This window comes from Grammomys surdaster, unplaced genomic scaffold, assembly GCF_004785775.1.
Source record: "Grammomys surdaster isolate TR1022 unplaced genomic scaffold, NIH_TR_1.0 126153, whole genome shotgun sequence".
NCBI lineage: Eukaryota > Metazoa > Chordata > Mammalia > Rodentia > Muridae > Grammomys > Grammomys surdaster.
The window spans coordinates 3229328-3246690 of record NW_021620961.1 but is presented as its reverse complement, the minus strand read 5'-3'; the positions used below and the strand labels follow the sequence as shown (position 1 = coordinate 3246690).

Below are 17363 nucleotides of genomic sequence, written 5' to 3'. Positions count from 1 at the left end.
ACCATATTTTGCTTTCTCAGGCTCTGCTTTGCACTAAGTGACATCATATTTTATAAAACTGTTTTGTTCTGTCTGATTTGCCTGACCCTAGGAGGCTCCATTTCACCAAGAAATCTTATGTTTCATCATTATGAAGGAGGAAGGCTCTAGTCCTGCCTGGCTAGACTTGCAAATCATTTTCTGTTATCAACATCCATCAACACAGACTGATATGTGACATTTTCTTTAAGATAAAAAGCAACCCATCCTATCAATTGGTCAGTGTGAATTGAAGCTGTCAGAACACATGGATATATCTGAAAAACAGGCCCAAAATCTTAGCAGAAAAGACAAAACAATAAATGTTGTATTTTCCTCATTGCTCCATAAAGTAATAGAAATCCCATGGTCAAGGAAAGGCTCCATATCAGTCTATTATCTTAAGGTGGGTATGTGTGTCAAGTATTAAAATGTAGAGAAATGTCAACTGCCAACTGTCCTTAGGGAACAGCTCATCTCCATTCCAATGCTGTCTGTCCATCTACATATACCTTTCTGAAACTGTAGTTGAACACATTGTCTCCTGTTCTGGTCCCTGTTAAGGCTTCACCTTGTTGATATTTCTTATTTCGTGGTTTCAGTAGCTCTAGCACCATCTTCCCCCTGACTCTGGCCTGGTTCAACATCTCAGTCTGTTCATAAGCCTTTCGAATTCAGCTATAGCCACTATTATTCATTCTGGAAACCAAATATATAGAGATTGATGTACACATGTATAATTTGTGCTATGTAATATTACACAGGATTTAATATTAGTAATTACCATTAGAATAAAAGGACTTGCAACCTTTTAGGCCAGATTATTATGGTAGCTTCATATTTTCATGAATGATATTGCAAATATGCAAATATGATTTTTTAAAGTAAAGTGTATAAAAACTAGTTGTCTCCAGTTTCCAATGATTTTGGCTTTATACATTAAAGCTCAAAACCACATCATTTCTATGAATGTGTTGAACTTAATTTCAATCATATTCTCCTTAAAATGTACAACATCTACAACAACAATAACAACAAAACTAGAATATTTAACTAGCCTTATTCTGTAAGCTTTCAAAATATGTTTGTTGACAGGTAATTTATAGACACTTTAGATGACTGAAACTGTCCAGTTAGTTTTACTGCCTCCACAGACAAATGCTAGAAAGAACTTCATTGAATTTAAAGAAACCAGAAGAGGTGAGGAGAAAAAAGGGAGGAAGAGAAAATAGAAGAGAAGTAGAAAGAAAGGAAGGAACAAAGGAAGGAAGGAAGGAAGGAAGGAAGGAAGGAAGGAAAGAAAGAAGAAAGGAAGGAAGGGGAAAATGGTATCAAGGCAATCAAAGCATAAGCTGGTAAAGAATTAGATCTAAAATATTATTACCTAGCATGCAAATATGCAGATCTAAGAATTTCAGATATATTCTGTCAAAATGTTACAAGCTAATGTGAATATATCTGTTGTATCACATCCTGTGATGTCTTTGTGAAGCAGTTCTGAAAGAAAATTAATATTCAAATACTTTAGTAAGAATGAGAATACAGTATATTCATTGCTCTTAGTGTTAAATATGGAATAAATATAATATGTTAGTATTCAATTCTATTGTAATTTCAGTATTATATTTGCACACTCAATTTTTAGAATTCTGATTTTATTATAAACATATATATGCAAAGGTAATTTTGTCAACTAACAATAACTTCAATTTCCAAAGCTTCTTTCTGAGTAAAGATGAAGCTATTATAAGACATGACTAAAAAGAGGTTTTGCTTTTTGTTTTTATACTGACTAGCATACAATTCAAATTTTATTTCTCAATATTAATTATGTACAATATATATTCAACAACATACAGTTTAATCATAAACATATAGATATGTTCAACTTATAAAATGCTACATTAATAATTTCTTTAACACAATATTACTAAAGTTACTACTATGGCTTTTCATGTTATTCGATAAAACTAGTTAGCCTATTATAATGTTTAAGGTTGACATTGTTGTACTTTTAATGGAGATATAAAAATCAAAATATTTAATTAAGTTTTTGTTAGTGTGGACATTTATTAATGTCTTACAAGAAAGACTAATGATTCTAATCCTAAGACATATTTCTTAAGTAAACTTAAAGAGATTATGTTATATTATATGTTGTAACATAGGGGTATTAGTTTTGGTACTCTGTTCTAGTTTAATTGTATGTAAATGCTTACCTTAGTGCACCCACTTAAAGAAGGCATTTTAAAATATCAGAATAGTTTATTATAAGAAAAATCTAGTCCTCATGAAATTGAAATACTTATATATCAAAAGTCTGAATGACTTAAGTTACATTAAAAATTGGGAGCCAAACACATCATTTACCAGAAATATTTTTTTTTTTACTTAAGAGTTCTCCATTGATTTAGTAATTTTTAATTACTCATTGGTTAATATTTATAATACAGTAGTATATAAGTATTAGGAATTCAGACAAATACATTGAAATTCTTATCCAACGAACTTAATGCTTTCTTTCTCTCTGCTTACATTGTATAGACATCTTAGTGACTGGAAATTCCCAGAAAAAAATAATAGACTCTGCTAATTAATGTGCTTTTAAAACCTTATTATTTGTAACATCCTTTTTTGTGTTTTATTGAAATTCTTCAACACTACCTAGAGTCTTTCATATCTTTAAATCACTTCCTTAACTACTTACATATTAAGAAAATTTTTTAATGTGATAGGCTAACACTATTAGTACTGAATTTTGGCATTTGTATTTGAAAATTTTAGAAATATTTATTCCCTGGGCATATTTGATTTGTGCTATTTGTGCAGCAGGTCTTGAGGACTTAAAAAATAAAAGATTTTGTAGAGCTATTGTGTAGGGAATTTTTGATCTTGACCCTGCAAATAATAATTTATGAAATAAACTATCAATGTATAAATAGGCAGGATCATGCACATATGAATTAATTTGTACAAAAAAGTTTATGCTCAAAATATAGAATGCCAGAAAATAGGGCATATGTTGAAATTCAATATTGTTTTAACATACACAGAAAAGAATTTCAGAGGTTGAGGCTAGTAAAGGGAAGAAGTGGTCCTGTTTGTGTTTACTGAAAGTGAGCAGGTGAAAATCCACTTAATAGAGGCTTGTTTTTGGATTTTATATTTATTACACTTACAGCATTTAAATGTATGTGTATGCATGCATATGTGTGTGTGTGCCATGCATGTGGGTGTGTATACAAATATTAGCATATTAAATAGGCAAATATGGGATTGTTTATATCATTCATCATTTTAAACTTTCTAAAAAAATGAGTTTCCAATCTTAGGTGTCCAAATAAAACAGAGATAGTGAACATAGATGTTCTTTTCTAACTCCATATTCTATATAGATAGCCTCATTTTATACAAAACCAGACGAGTTCTGAGGCTACCATTTCCTCCAATTTAACAGTACAGGAAAAGGAGACTCTAAAATTTGATAGTTATTTTGTCCTTTCAGATGATGGATAAAATTGCTTACAATGTGTCTCATATTGAGAGAATAAGTGGTGAAAATCAAGGTGCTCTTTACAGGGACTTATCATTATTTTTTCCGTATCAAAAAACCTTTTCAAAAGCAAAATTTCTCTTATATATTTGATTATTGCTGAAATCCAATTTTCTGTTTTGTGTCAATGGTCACTTTATATTTCTCATAATTTCTATTTTTACAATTTATTCACTAAAACCTGATATAACATAGATTCCAATTTGCCATAGATTTCTTTGTTTTTAAACTCATGTTATAATTAAGAAAATAATTATAGTGTAATTCTCATATATTTTTCCACCTTGTAAGATATATCTTAAAAAGAATCTCTCTTAGTCTAAACTCAATACTAGTAGGTTTGGGCTCAAGAAGATAGTAATATTCTAAGGAAAGGAGACTCCAGTATGTTCATATATTAAATAAGTTAAGTTTTTCAGATGTGTTGGGTAGACTGAGGTTGCCCCAAATGGTTTCTGTTTGTACTCTCTTTCAGAGACTCTGGAGAAAAGAGAACCTGCCACACAGTTGTAGCAGGGTATCCTTTTTCATGTTGAGTTGATTCATACAAGGTACAAGAAAGATGGCATACCTCTAGGTAGGTATATGCGCAATGAATCTACAAAGTTGCTGTTATTGTCCTTAGGTGACAATCAAAACCAGGTTTTTACATTTTTACAAGTTACCCTGCAGACATTGGTGCTAAAGAAATCCTCCAGTAACCTCGACTCTCAATGAAGTTTCTTTTCCATTCAGCCGGAGATTAAGTTTCATGAGGATTTCCCATTAATTTGTTAGCCACTTGTATGTTTTCTTTCCAGAAAAGAAAGTTCAGATTATTTACTCAGTTCTGTCTTAATATGCTGTATATTAAATGTTAAATCTGGGAAAGGTGGTCTTTTTTAAACTTTTTTACTATTTATTTATTTATTTATTTATTTATTTATTTATTTATTTATTTAAAACTCCAGATTCTACTTCCCGCCTGGTCCACCCTACGACTGTTCCACATCCCATACCCGCTCCCAATGCCCCTGTCTACACGAGGATATCCCCACCCCCTACCTCCTACTCTATCAGACCTCTAAACTCCATGGGGCCTCCAGTCTCTTCGGGGTTAGGTGCCTCATTTCTGATTGAACCCAGACCCCGCAGTCCTCTGCTGTATATATGTTGGGAGTCTCATATCAGCTGGTGTATGTTGCACAATTGGTGGTCCATTGTCTGAGAGATCTCGGGGTCCAGGTTAATTGAGATTGATGGTCCTCCTACAGGGTCACCCTGCTCATCATCTTCTTCCAGCCTTTCCCTAATTCAACCACAGGGGTCAGTAGCTTCTGTCCATTTGTTGGGCGCAAATATCTGCATCTGACTCTTTCAACTGCTTGTTGGGTCTTTCAGAGGGCAGTCATGATAAAGGCTGAAACTCTACATACATTTTGAAACGTAATTGTATCATTTTCCCTTTTCCTTTCTCCCTCCAATTGCTCTCTCTCTGTTAAACTCATGGCCTCTTTTTTTTGAACTATCGTTAAATATATATTATTTTCATGATGTGCTTATAAAAGACAATTAATTAATAAATATTTTCCCCTAGTTTCCCTGATTTCACATCAGATTAAGATGGATGAAGCTGGTGTATTGAGTCGCTCCTGGGTTTTCTGCCACTCTAATGTAAAAACAGCCATTATTGGACTATTAGTGTAACATATTCCTTTTTAATATAGACTAATTCTACTAGTTTTTTTTTTTTTTTGTCTAGAGAACACTGAAGATGTAATTTGGATCTTCTATTATATGGATAATAAAGCTGCAGATGCTAGTCATTTATTTATTTTGTATCTTGCAAGTTCAAGCAAGGTGTATGTAGAAATTGTGTTGAAGATTTGTCTCCTCATGACTTGAAAATCACAAACTCTCTTGAATGTGTCAGGATTATCTTTATTTGCTTACTTTGAGCAGGAGAATGTATTGTTTTGACCCTAAACAAACAGAAGTATTGCCCTTAACAAACACTAAATAGGGTGGACTCCCGCTGGCGTGCATGCAAGTTTCTTCATCCCCCTTATCATGAGAAGAATCGCCTGACCAAGCCGAGATGCAGAGCACTTCCAACCATCTGTGGCTCTTGTCGGATATCTTAGGCCAGGGGGCCACGGCAAATGTCTTCCAAGGAAGGCATAAGAAAACTGGTGATCTCTAGGCTGTCAAAGTATTTAATAACATAAGCTTCCTTTGCCCAGTAGATGTTCAAATGAGAGAATTTGAAGTGTTAAAAAAAACTCAATCAGAAAAACATTATCAAATTATTTGCTATTGAAGAAGAGACAAGACATAAAGTACTGATTATGGAAATTTGACCCTGTGGGAGCTTATACACTGTTTTAGAGGAGCCATCCAATGCCTATGAACTTTCAGAATCAGAACTTTTAATTGTTTTACGAGATGTGGTGGGCGGAATGAATCATCTCCGAGAGAACGGAATAGTGCACTGTGATATCAAGCGCTGAAATATCATGCGTGTTATAGGGGAAGATGGACAGTCTGTGTACAAACTCACAGATTTTGGGGCCGCTAGAGAGCTAGAGGACGATGAGCAGTTTGTGTCTCTGTATGGCACAGAAGAATATTTGCATCCTGACATGTATAAGAGGGCCGTGCTCAGAAAGGACCATCAGAAGAAGTATGGGACTATCGTGGATCTGTGGAGTGTTGGAGTGAAGTTCTACCACGCAGCCACAGGGTCGCTGCAGTTTAGACCCATCGAGAAGCCTCAGAGGAGCAAAGAAGAAATGTATGAAATAATCACTAGGAAGCCTTCCGGTGCAATATCTGGAGTACAGAAAGCAGGAAACAGACCAATTGACTGGACTGGAGACATTCCTCTTTCTTGTAATATTTCTCAGGGTCTTCAGGCACTGCTCACCTCAGTTATTGCAAACATCCTTGAAGCTGATCAGGAGAAGTGGTAGGGCTTTGACCAGTTCTTTGCAGAGACTAGTGATGTACTTCACCGAATGGTAATCCATGTTTTCTTGCTACAACACATGACAGCGCTTAAGATTTATATTCATAGCTATAACACTGCTGCTGTGTTCACAAGCTCGTCTATAAACAAACCAAAATCATTTCTTCAAACCAAGAACTTATCTACGAAGGACGACGATTGGTCCTAGAACTTGGAAGACTAGCCCAGCATTTTCTTAAAACCACAGAGGAAAATCCTATCTTTGTCACAAGCCGGGAACAACTCAATTCCGTAGGACTGAGATATGAAAAAATTTCCCTCCCTAAAATCCATCCACACTATGATCTGGATCGGGACGCCAGCATGGCCAAGGCAGTGATGGGGGTTGTGTGCTACGCCTGCAGAACTGCCAGTACCCTGCTGCTCTATCAAGAATTAATGCGGAAGGGGGTACGGCGGTTGATTGAACTAGTTAAAGATGATTACAACGAGACTGTCCACAAGAAGACAGAAGTTGTGATCACACTGGATTTCTGTAACAGAAACATTGAGAAGACTGTGAAAGTATACGAGAAGTTGAAGAAAGTCAGCTTGGAAGCCGCAGAGCTGGGTGAGATTTCAGACATACACATCAAGCTGCTGAGACTTTCCAGTTCTCAGGGGACAATAGAAAACAGTCTTCAGGACATCAACAGCAGGCTGTCTCCGGGGGGATTGCTGGCTGATACCTGGGCACATCAAGAAGGGATGCATTCGAGAGACAGGAATGTAGAAAAACTACAAGTCCTGTTGAATTGCATCACAGAGATTTACTATCCTTTCAAAAAAGACAAAGAGAACACAGACTAGCTTATAATGAAGAACAGATCCAAATTTGATAAACAAAAACTGTATTACCATGCAACAAAAGCAATGACCCACTTTACAGTGCGTTAGAAAGTATGAAGCGTTTAAGGATAAGTCGGAAGAGTGGATGAGAAAGACGCTTCATCGTAGGAAACAGCTGTTATCGCTAACTAATCAGTGTTTTGATATCAAAGAGGAAGTGTCCAAGTATCAAGAGTATACTAACGAGCTACAAGAGACTCTGCTCAGAAGATGCTGGCGGCCTCCAGTGCAGTCAAGCACGGCCTGGCCCCGGTCTACCCCAGCTCTAACACCTTAGTGGAAATGATGCTCGGTATGAAGAAGTTAAAGGAGGAGATAGAGGGCATGGTTAAGGAGCTGGCCGAGAACAATCACATTCTAGAAAGGTTTGGGTCTTTAACAATGGAAGTTCTAGTTTGCACAAGAAGATAACACTGGGGCACAAAACGAATGCCTTTGTGAATGGCGTTCTTATTTCTACAATTCAGTATTTGATGACATCATGTAAATATGTACAAATATGTACAGTTTGTGTATATATATATATATATATATATATATATATATATATGAATTTTTGGCTGCTATAAGTAATCAAAACAGATTGACCTCAGTGAGCTGTAGAAGAAAGCCATGACCAGCCGATGCTTTGGGGTGCTCTCCCTAATTCTTCACATGAGGCTGGAGAAATCTATTGCTTGGTGCCTAAAGAAAGTATATTTTGAACTGGCATCCTTAAAATTTTGAAAGGACTGATACTTGACACAGATGTAATTGGAGGAGACACAGGGCTTTGTGATGGGAACCAAACCACGGTTTTATTATGGTCGGTTCCTCTTACAAGAATAAAGTGGCATTATTTCATTTGATGAGGTGCCCAAATCTTAATTTTCCTTGTATGTTTAATTTCAGGTGAATTATTGAGCAAAAAACATTAAAGTGAATTCATTGTTTAAACTATTCCTTTTTCCTTTGATCACAAGTGTGTGATGTAAATTCAAATCTTACCATCATTTTAGTTGTCTTAAGATGTATATTTCTGTACTTTAATTCTGCTGTTTCATGAAAAATTCTGCTTAGTATTTCATGAAAAATATAAATTTCTCAATTTTTTTAAAAAAACAAACACTAAATAGCTATAAACATCCGAGATACAAAATATCATGTTGAATTTGCAACATGATTATATATATATATATATATATATATATATATATATATATATATCTCTCAAAGGATTTTTAACAATTTTATCTCTCTATCTCTATCTATCTATCTATCTATCCATCTATCTATCTACCATCTATCTATCTATCTATCTATCTATCTATCTATCTATCTATAACATTATAGAGAAATTTTAATCCAGCAATATGGATCATCAAAAAAACCTTCTTGGTCTGTGTGATTCAGATGAAATATAGATGTGCCTTTAATCCCAGGAGGCACAGGCAAACTTATCTCTGAGTTCAAGGCCAGCAAGTTTCAGGTAACAAAAAGCTTAGGCCCAACCCTAGTGTTGAAGTCTTTAATTCAAGCACTCAAGTAACAGTGGCATGCAGCTCTCCGAGTGCTAGTCAGTCAGTTCTGCTGAGTCAATGACTGAGAGGCAGTGCAGTGGAGTGTAGTTCATGGCAGTTCAGTTCAAGTCCAGAGGTAGTTGTTACTAGACAGTTATACAGAGACAGTTTGCAGAGAGAACAAGCCTGACACAGAATGTGCCAGAGGATGAGAAGGAGCAAGAAGATTTAAACAGCTTGTTGGAGTTAGCTTGTGGTCAAGCAATTCAGTCAGAAGTTTAGAAAAGTCTGTAGACTTTGAGTTTTCAAAACATACTTTAATAAGAGTACCCAAACATTTCTATCTCCTAGCCTACCTTCCAAAGTTGGGGAAGGAAAGATCGTAAATAGGACAAGGGAATGTGAACCTGTGTAGAAGCAGTTCTTTGGGGTGATTTCAATCTCTGCTGTCAGGATACCAGCCTTCCAGTTCAGTAATATTTGGATACCAAACACAAGACATGATCCAGCAGAAACAGCCGGGCCTCCACTGAATTGGCACAAGTCAGCAGGAGCAGCCAGAAACAGATGGGGTGCCAGAAAATATTCTTCTGTGACTCTCTCAATTAAGCATTGCAAGGCTAGCCATGCAAGCACCCTGCCACTGTCTGTTGAGTATTACTTATACTATCTCTAAACAACATGTGTCCCGTGGGTCTTGCCTCAGCAAAATATCATATGAGTCTGCATCACATGACACAAACAGAACTTCCACTAAAGAAGCCATTTTGAATCAGTCAACTTGGAGAGGAATTTGAGCCAGGACAACTGAACTGTACCAGAGAGTCAGAATTCCCAGAATTCAGAAAGAGCTAGAAAAGGTATGCTTATTCAGGAGTACACTCTGGAGATAACAATTATATCAGGCAAATAAAAGTTACTTTTAAATAATATATATGGAAAATATTTTAATTTAATATGTATGGAAAACATTTTAATTTAATCTAGGATGAATATATTTCTCTGATGAAAAGTATTTTGTCATCCTAAATTAAATAATACATATGTAAAATATGCAATTATTCATTTTGAGAAATACTGGATAAAGACTATTTCACATTTGAAAAATCACTGTAGCCCTTTTTCTTTTTTTAATGACAATTACATAAAATGAATTTAGAAATGAACATAAGAAAGAATAAACTTATCATCATGTTGATAAAATAAAAGATACTTTTTAGAAATATTTTAAGAAGTCTTTAAAAGGTGATGATTAATTATCTTTAGATTTCACCATGACATATCCTAGAGTCTTCTGAGAAGAGATCATTGATTGAGAAACCATCTCTATCAGGTTGACCAGTTGATGTATCTGTGGGAGAATGATTTGACTAATAATTGATATATGAGGGTCCAGCCACTCTGTGAAGTTTCATCCTGGGATGGGTAGTAGTGGGCTGTATAGAATAGCTAATTTTGCATGAATACAAAAGGCTGCAAAAAAAATTCCTCCATAGTTTTTCCACTCAGTGCCTGCTAGATATTCTTTCACAACTTCCCTTGGTGGTAGACTCCTATTGTAATCTGAAATAAACCAATACCATTCCCAGAATTTTGGGGCTATATTATTTTATTATAGCCAAAGGGGAACATACCTAGAACAGTACACCACAAATAATTACATATATATATATATATATATATATATATATATATATATATATATATATTTGCTTTGTTTGCAACAATCATTTTGGGCAACAGATTCTCAATGAAGTTTGCTTTGCATTCAGCTGGTTACTACATTTTGTAATAATTTTGTTAACTATCTATTGGCAATATGTATTTTTTTTATCCAAAATTACATGTTGAGATCATTTGCTTACCTCTGACTAGGTAGTTTGCACATAAAGTCTTACATTTGGGAAGGATGTTCTTTATTTATTTTTAAATTTATTTAATCACTGTACATCCTGGTAGTATCCCCATCCCTCCTCTCCTCCCTGTTCCCCTCTCCCACCCATCTTCTTCCATTCTTCCCCCATGCTCTTCAGAGGAGCTTTCCCCTACCTTGGTCTAACCCACCCTGGCTCATCAAGTCTCATCTGTTCTAAGCTTGTTCTTTCATGTTGGGATCAGTCAGGAAAGCCCAGCTAAGGGAACATAATCCAAAGTCTGGCAACAGAGTCCAAATCAGAGTCAGCCCTAGCTCCAATTGTTAGGAGACCACATGAAGATCAAGTTGCATATCTGCTTCATATGTGTCAGAGGTCTAGGTCCTGTCAGTGCATGGTATTTGGTTGGTGGTTCAATCTTTGGGAGTCCCCATTGGCCCAGGTGAGTTGGCTCTGTAGGACTTCTTGTCCAGTGCTTGGCCCCTTTGTCTCCCTGAATCTTTGTCCCCCCCCCACTCATCTACAAGTGTAGGGTTAAATGGGAGTCTGCATCTGCTCCACCACAGGGTTTGAGTGGCTCGAGGAGGTAGGACACATGGGAGTTTTGACTGCACTTACCCCACATCAGTGCTGGGGAAGAGTCTGGCTATGGGAGACACTGCTCCCAGGGTGGGGGAGTACAGTCTGAGGCAGGAGACTGCCTGAGCTGTCTAGGCGGGGTCCCTGGTCCTGGGCACCCAGGCATTGGAAGTTTGAGAAGAGCTGAGAATCAAAGGGGAGAGGGGGACTTCGGCTGAGTCAGAGGGTACGGGGAAGTCCTTGTCTTGTCTTGGCTTGGCTTGGCTTGGTGGTCATGGCTGGGAGCAGAGGTCTAGTATGGGAGACTAGACTCTGTAGGCAAAGGCTTCCTCTATGGCTCCCCAAGGTGGGTTGTGATGAAAAGAGGCAGTCCATGGTTTTAAGGTTTTTATTTTCATGGTGGAGAGTGGATGAGTAAAAACTGTACCCTGTTTTCTCAGGGCGTGCCTAAGGTTAAATACCTTTTACAGGGATGGTTGTCTCGGAAGGACAACTTAACTGGATAAACTCTTCAGGTCTTTAGGTCTCACCTCATTAAAATGATGATCTTTCTTGAGGTCAGTGATCTGTGGTTATGTCCTCTACCTGTGGAGGGGCTTGGAGCACTACCCTTACGTGAGTAATGGCAACAAATCTATGGAGGGCTGTGGCTTTGTGTCAGGAGCCTGGTGTCCAGGAACCAAGCAAAACACCTACAGTCCCTCAGGGCCACCAGGATTTCCAACCTTAGCTCAAACAAAAAACCAAGCTGCCTTTCATGGTCCTACACACAAGACTCCCTGAGCTCTGTCTAATGTTTGGATGTGAGACACTGTATCTGCTTCTATCAGCTGCTGGATGAAGCCTCTCAGAAGACAAGTAAAATTCAGGATTCAGTGTTCTCTTTGGATGACTAACACTGGTAGGTAAGGATTACTGGTGCTTCTAGATCATTTGGAGTAGTATGGCTACACAGATACTTAGTAGTTTTATTTTCTATTGAAAAAATCAACATATTTATATAATCTTGTTACTTCTCATTTTTGTTATTGTTATTTGACATGGTTGCTTGTTTTAGCTTTGGATTTAAATACTGTTCTGTTTGACATTGGTATTGATAGCAAATGGTTAGTTTTTGTGGGACTGCGTAAGGGTATCCTGGGTCATGGTTGAGCAGGTGCCTAGAACCCCGAGACTCTGCATGAGACTCTGGGTGAGAACCGGCAGGAGTTCGGTGCCCTCCAGAATCCAGGGTCCTGAAAAAACAGTTGCTTTCCCAACCCCAACCCTCAATTCCCATTACCCTTGGTTTCATTATGCTACACCCCTGACCTGTGTGGTGTTTTCTTTTGACTTCCTCATCCAAAAATTTCATCACAGGTGACACCTCTCCTAAGAGAGGGAATAGTGGGGGAGTGAGCTGTGGAGGCCAGAAAGCCTGGTAGTAAGGCCCTAGAAGCCCCTCACCCTAGTCTCTGAGACTAGCCTCTGACATGGTAGGCACTTAGGACCTTCCCAAGCCATCTGACTCTCTCAGCTTCAAGCCCTCAACAATCCTTCCCACAGAGAGACTCACATGGGAGTCACTTGTCACATGACTCCACTTTCAGAGATGCTCCCCCCCTTTTTTTAATGAAAGAATAAAGGGTGGGATGTGGGACTGTAAAATCCTGGGTGTTCGGCCACTCACCCAAAACCCAGAGACCTAGCATAAAGCCCTCGCTAGGTCACAAGACTAACAGGTCTCTGCCTCAAAATTTACGTATTACCTGAAGCCCCGCCCACTTCCAATATATAAACAAACCCTTTCCAATATGTTTTGGAAAAAACTCCACACCACCCAAACCCAACGTCTGTTAATAAATCAACACATCTTAAATCTCCACGTCTTGTGAATTCCAGATTCATGTAAGTCAAGACTCCCACGTGACCCTGTCCACGCGGGGCAGGGGAGGGACTCTAGCTAGCTGCGAGGCTGCCTGTGCCAGCTCGTGTCTTGCATTTCCCCACTGCTGCACGCCAGCTCGCGCGGGACAGGGGGATGAAAAGATTTTCTTTCTGCGGTCGGCTCTGTCCAACGCTCTGTCCAACGCGTCTGAACAGCACGCCCCGGACCGCCGCAGCCTGCCGCTCGCCCGGACATCCCTGCCCACTCGCTCTTGCTGCGCTCCCACCAGTGACCAGTGTGCAGGCAGAGTACAACAAGTTTTAATTTCATTTGCATGAAATCATTGTATTCTAATTTTTACAATTAGTCTCTTTGAGTCCTGTGAGACTCTTTACAATTAGTCTGTGTATGTCCTATAAGGTGACATAATGTCATTGTCAGGAACCTATAGTTAGATCTTAAAAATTAAGTAATTATATTTTAAATCAGATAATATTAGTCTATGTGCATTGGAGGTAATACAATTTTTTATGACACCCACTCTGTAACTTGTTTCAAATTTTGCTTATTCCTTATATCTTTCCTTTCTACTTTTCTCATTCAGTTTCATTTCTGTTAAATTATGTAATCCCTCAGTATGTATGTGTGTGTGTGTGTGTGTGTGTGTATGTGTGGTGTTAAAATACTGACACATGTCAAAAAGAAGAAGGAAAGTGCAATTTCACATAATGCTGCAAAATTAAGCAGACTACCCAGTCCATAACATGTAAGTCAATCTGCTCCACTAGTGAATGCTGAATAATACAGGCCTTTGACAATTATTTTCACAGTTCTTACATTTCTAAGTGTATCTTGATCTCCACTCGATTTGGAACAAATGTCCCTTCTTATTTAGTGTGGTATCTTTACTTAGTGTGTAGTTACTTACGCACTTAATAACAAAAGTATCCTTCAGTACTGGATTCTAAGTGTTTCTGCAATGTCTTGCTTTGTTTCTGGGTGCTTTGATACTCATCTCTTTTTATTTCACCTATGACATCTGAATTGTTTATTTAGAGCAACATTTCTTGAATTCTTTCACTTTCTTGTACCTGGATCTTGGTTTTTACCTTAGCTCTAGAAGTATGTTTTTGGATCTGTCTTCTACTTCTGTCATTTTAAAATTCTTCCTGAACATCCCCCTTCCCAAAATAAAACTGCAGCAAAACAAATAATAATTACAGATTATAGTTCTTAAACAAATAGCTATGCCCTTTTATTTGTATTTTCCTTTTTTGTTCATATGAATTCTCTAAATAAACTCTTTTTAAGGTTAGTAATTTCTTGTTTTCATTTATTTTGTGCCTGATGCTTATTTTAAATTTTAAGTCAGTTTAATGTTTATTTTAATCAAAAATTTCCACTGTATATAATGGCTTCTATGTGCCTGTTAAGTATATTTTAGAAATATTATGGGGTTTGGGGGATCTCTCACATATCTCTCTCATATCATTCCTTTCTATCTTTCAAAACATGAACTCATTTTTCATTAAATATTGTTTGCATATGTAGATATATTTCTAGCATCTTTTTTTTTATTACATATTTTTTTTATTGGATGTTTTATTTACATTTCCTATGTTGTCCCCTTACCCCATCCCCCACCCACCCCGGCATCTTTTTAAAATAGAATAATATTTCTGTTCTCTTAGATGTTTTTGAACATCCATAAAGACAACTTTACAAACAGGATACGTCATGCACTGCTGACTTCCTAGTCAAGTTCAGACATTTTACTTTGAGGCTATTAATTCCTGAAGGTTTTAAGTGTGATATTTGGAAATTGAAAAATGACTTACTCTGCTCTTCATCATCACACTTGTCTGTGCCTCTTTTTACAAAAATTCTAAGAAGGATCCTTGTTTTCTGTAGATCTATAACTGCATCTGCTTTGTAAGCTAAAACTGACATCCAAAGTCCAGGTGTGCTGAAAACCTACAGTTGCTGTCTTACCACTATTTAATCAGGGTAGAGTCAAGACTAGATTTGTTCAAAATGTGTTGTAAAATATGAATCTGAATTATTTAAAATAACACATCCACCCATCATCTATACACCTCTGAAAATTTAATAGTGTCAGATACAGAATTCACAGTTATTTCTTGAATTCTGAGAACAATCACTCAAATAAAAGAGTTCCAAACACATGTATGGCTATACCCTGAAACCAAAATATATAAATTCTAGTATAGTACTGAAATAGGACCAAATTCAACACTGGTCTGGACTATTAATGACTGACAAATCCTCATATGCAAGACCAGTTAGTCTGCTGCTCCTGACACAACATGTTTCTGTAAGACTCTGAGAATCTTGCTCCAGCATTTCTAACTACAGACTTTAGCTCAAGGGTGGGAATCATCAGGATCTTCCTGAAGTCAGTTCACAAACCATACAATTAGTTGTAAGGCAGTAATACCTGACAAATTACTCTGTACTACCTGCAGCAAAAGGAAGGTTGTCCTGTGTCATGATGTCAGTAGTTCTAATAAAATTGTAATAACATTGAACAAGGTGATTCTTTGCCCATCACGGATATTCCTGAATTTGGTTTTATTTAGGTCTGCCAAACAAGATATACATAGTTCTGGACTGTAGTTTGTCCTTGATACAGCTAAAAGTGCACCAGACTGGGATGTAGGTCTCTGCCTGATACCAGACATGTCTAGTCATTCCATTTATCAACACTGCTTTGTTGACAACCACACTCTTTGCTGTCCTAGGTGGTGAAAGAGTTAATGGTCTCTTGGCTCTGAAGGCTGACATTAAGCTCCATTACAACAATGAACTATCCAAACTATTGTGAATGGTGCCTGAAGGCCAATTCTGTGCTGGCAAACAATATTAGCTGAACCTCCCTTGTATATCTTACTGTTTGGTTCATAACCTGGTGCTAAGATAGATGTGAAATTTCTGCTTGTTAGTCCTTACCTGGATATAGACTCTGTTCTTTCTACAGTGGATCTAGTTGCAATCACTAAGGCAAAACCCTGTGCTAAACTTAAAATATCATTCTCCACTGAGTAGAATCTTATTCCCCTTCTGCTGTTCAGGTTTAGGAGAGAAGTAGTAAGGGAAGTTATTCTTCCAGGAATTCAGTTGTTAGAAAATGGATGTTGTGAGACTTTGTCCAGTATATGATACAAGGCTGGTTGACTTGCTAATAGGTCTTACCTGTAAGCACTGAAATAACCTGTAACTTTCCCCAAGTGAGATATGCTTTTCTTCATGCTGTTCACAGATAGAGAATGAGCAGTGCTAATGACATTTTCTTTTTGCCTTCTTCAAGATATATTTTATTTGTACTATATTATAATCAAGCTTTGTGTCTTTCAAGTTAGTATCCTTAGCTTAGGGCAAGCTGAAATGATTCTTGGAGAATTCCAAAGAATCAACCCTATTTCTTGTGGCTTGAGTTTGCAGCTTTTCATTTATCTGTGGACATTTTCTCAAGTTTTTCATGGGTGATAGTAGATGCAAAACAACTTTGTCTGAAAAGGGAAGAAAAAACTCCCATTGATGCCCGACAAGACCATCCTCTGCTGCATATGCAGTTGGAGCCATGGGTCCCTGCGTGTGTACTCCTTGGTTGGGGGTTTCCTTCCTGGGAGCTCTGGGAGGTCTGGTTGGTTGATATTATTGTTCTTCCTTTTGGTTTGCAAACCCCTTTAGCTTCTTCAGTCTTTTTCACTGGGGATCCCATCGAGGACTCATTCCAATGATTGGCTGTGAGCATCCGCCTCTGAACATGTTTATAATAGGAATAATTATGCAAGTGGTGTTTCACTTAAAGTCATCATATGAGTAAAAACTAAAGACTTCAGAAAAGAAGCCACTAGATAATGGCTTTAAAAATGAGGAAGGCTGCTAATATTTGTTTCTAAACTTTCCTCCATAAATTACTATGTCACTGTTACTGATGAATTGATACAGTTATTTAATGAAACCATTTCCCCTTCAAGATTAGTTGATTGTATACTTACAAGCTAGATATTTAGATAATAAGTATATATCATTCATATACACAACTCCCATTATATCTTAATAATTTATAATTAAAGTAACATTTATATTTCTGTTATTGTTACATATAATTTAA

At 37.2% G+C, this 17363-nt stretch overlaps 1 pseudogene; it reads left to right on the top strand.

Annotated features, from left to right (window-relative positions):
• The first annotated feature begins 5648 nt into the window (after positions 1 to 5648).
• LOC114612279 lies at positions 5649 to 7817 on the top strand (annotated as a pseudogene).
• The last annotated feature ends 9546 nt before the right edge of the window (positions 7818 to 17363 follow it).